The following is a 3654-nucleotide window of genomic DNA, read 5'->3' on the forward strand; positions in this document are numbered from 1 at the left end:
GCAGATTTGTCTAATGCAATACATCGTTTGATTTCTTGACTGCTGCTTCCATGAGTGTTGATAGTTGATCCAAGAAGAATGAAGTCCTTAACAACTTCAATCTTTTCTCTGTTGATAAGAATATTGTTTATTGGTCCAGTGCTAAGGATTTTTATTTTATTTACATTGAGATGTAATCCATACCAAAGGCTGTGCTCTTTGCTCTTCATCAGTAAATATTTTAAGTCCTCTTAACTTTCAGCAAGCAAAGTTGTATCATCTTCATATCTTAGATTGTTAATGAGTCTTCCTCCAATCCTGACGCCACATTTTTCTTCATAGAACCCAGCATCTCGGATTATCTGCTCAGCATACAAGTTGAAAAAGTATGATGAAAGAATGCAGCCTTGTCGTACATCTTAATTTTTTTTTTTTTTTTGTAGTACAATAAAAATTTTGGTTTTCCTTTTTCCTTCTATCTTTTTTTCCCCCTATGCATATAGATATATATAAAGGAAAACATTAAAAAAAAAATGTGTGGATTTTTACAATTTCTTTTTTCTCACTTCACTTGTCATTATTGTTGTTGATAAGTGTCTTTGAGTTGGCTCTGACTAATAGTGACCTTGTATAGGGTTTCTGAAGGTGAGCTGGTGAATTTGAACTGCCAATCCTGGGATTCGCAGGCTAGTGCTCATCCTATAGCATCACAGCAGGAGTCCTCACTTGTCTTTAATTCACCAAAAATATCATTAAAGATAGAAAACTCTGGGATGGTGTATAGGTTTAGCAACGAACTGGTAAAGTAACTATAAGGTTAGCATTGCAAACCCACCTGCTTCTTTTTAGCATTTCAAAACCACCAACTGCTTTCAGAAACCCTTTACAGGTTTACACAGAGTTGGCACCCAGACAGAGGCACACAACAATAACAATAATAATAATTCATTGTTGTTGTTAGGTGCCATAGAGTCAGTACCGACTCATAGCGGCCATATGTACAACAGAACAAACCACTGCCCAGTCCTGGGCCAACTTCACAATTGTTGCCACACTTGAGCTTATTGATGCTGCAACTTTGCCAATCCATCTCGCTGAAGGTTTTCCTCTTCTTCTCTGCTCCTCCACCTTACAAAATATGATATCCTTCTCCAGTGATTGGTCACTCCTGGCAATATTTTCCCATGTTCTGGTCCAACAACTGCCTTTATTCTAGGTACAGATTCCTCATGAGCACAATTAAGTGTTCAGGAATACTCACACTTTGCAATGGTATCCATAGCTTGTCACGATGCACACAACGGAAAACTTTTGCCTAGTCAATAAAGCACACATAAACATCTCTCTGATATCCTCTGCTTTAAGCCAAGATCCATTAGACATCATCAATGATATTCCTTATTCCACTTCCTCTTCTGGATCCCACTTGAACCTCTGGAAATTGTCTGTCAATGCATGCTTGCAGCCGTTTTTGTATTGGCTTTAGTAAAACTTAACTCACATGGGATATCAAAGATACTGTCGAATGAGTTCCACATTCTGTTGGGTCACCTCTCTTTTGCAATGGGCACAAATATGGATCTCTTCCAATCAGTCAGCCGGATAGTTGTCTTCCAAATTTCTTGGCAGATATAGTGAGTGCCTTCAGTGCCGCCTCACTTTCTTTAAAGATTTCCATTTTTATTCCATCAATTCCTGGTATTTTGTTCTTTGCCAATTCCTTCAATGCACCTTGGACTTCTTCCTTCATTGTCTCTTGATCATATGCTACCTCTGGAAATGGTTGAACATCAGCCATTTCCTTTTGGTACAGTGATTCTGTGTATTCCTCCCATCTTCTTTCGATGCTTTTTGCATGATTCAATAATTTTCCCAGAGAATTCTTCAATAATGAAAGGTGAGCCTTGAATTTTTTCTTCAGTTCACTAAGCTTGAGAAATGCTGAGCATGCTCTTCCTTTTTGGTCTTCTGGCTCCAGATCTTTGCACATTTTGTTGTAATATTTGACTTTGTCTTCTTGAGCTGACCTTTGAAATTTCCTGTTCAACTCTTGTACCTCCTCATTTTTCTATTTGCTTTAGTATCTCTATACTGGAGAGCAAGTTTCAGTGTTTCTTCTGACATCCATTTTGATTTTTTCATTATATCACATAATACAGTGTATCTAGTTAGTCTCATGCCTTTGATATTTAGGTTTTTATAACTTGTTTTATTATTTATTTATCATTTGCTTACTTATTATCTTCATATACAAGAGTACTTCAGAAAGTTTATAGAGAGGAGCAGTTGGTAAATTTGAACAGCCAACATTATGGTTTAAATGGACCTTGCAATCCAATGCATTATCCCACAGTGCCACAGCAGTACACATTTATAATTATTAGTACACTTGTAGTTGCATTTCAGAATATGGAAACATTGACAGTGCACAAAAAAATGTATGAAGTCACCTTCCTCATCATGCATTTGCATGCATTTGGTACTATTCTATTTGCAATGTTTGATATCTCACTATTATTTTACGTAAGTTAGTAAGTGAATTTATAACTCTGTTCATTACTCATTTGTACGTTCTCATCTCTGAATTATCTTTCCATTTATTTCACTCTAAATGTTTTCTTTCTTTTGACAATTTCTAATATAGTTGATTGGATTTCACCTTTCTTAATTACAGTCACATTTTAGTATTGCCTGTTTGAGATTATACCCTCATCACTTTGATTGTACTTCATGATTTCCATAGTTCTCAGGCACACGTTCAAAGATCACATTTTACTGATGATTAAGCTCTCTTTTATGAGCATATGATAATTCATATATTTGTGTAGTGAGTTTTATTCTTTAGAAGTACAAAAACAACTTGAGATGGCTCATTTTCAGTTGGTTGTTAATAATTATGTAGGGCATAATTATTTCTAAAATCCAAGGTCACCTTACAGTATTTGTTCTGATATTTTATTTTTGTGCTCTACACAAGTATAGTTTAAAATCAAGAAAGGTATGCTTCAGAGTTGTATATTTTCACCTTAATTATCCAATCCATATCTCTGAGCAAATAACCCAGAAGCTGAACTATATGAAGAACATGACATCAGAAATGGAGGAAAAGTATTTAACAACCTGTGATATGCAGATGGCACAGCTTTGTTTATTGGAAGTGAAGAGGATCTGAAGTACTACTGACCATCAAAGACTACAAACTTCAGTAGGGATTACCCCTCAGTGTTAAAAAAAACAAAAATCCTCACAATTAGACCAATAAACAACATCCTGATAAATAGAGAAAAGAATGAAGTTGTCAAGAATTTGATTTTATTTAGATTCACATTTAATGTCCATGGAAACAATAGTCAAGAAATCATATCATATTCGCATTGGAAAAATCTGCTGTAAAAATAACCAAAATGTTAAAAAGCAAAGATGTCACTTTGATGACCAAGGTGTACCTAATCTACATTTTCAATAGCATCATATGCATGTGAAAGCTAGACAATAAATAAAGAAGACCAAGGAAAATGTAATGACATTGAAGTAAGGTGTTGGTGAAGAATACTGAATATACCTTGGATTGCAGGATGAACAAACAAGCATGTCTTGGAAGAAATGAAATCAAAATTCTCCTTATAGAGGATACTGAAACATTTTCTCACATAATTTGGTTATGTTTTCAGGAAG

This window comes from Chrysochloris asiatica, unplaced genomic scaffold (genome assembly GCF_000296735.1).
Source record: "Chrysochloris asiatica unplaced genomic scaffold, ChrAsi1.0 scaffold00170, whole genome shotgun sequence".
NCBI classification, from domain to species: Eukaryota; Metazoa; Chordata; class Mammalia; order Afrosoricida; family Chrysochloridae; genus Chrysochloris; species Chrysochloris asiatica.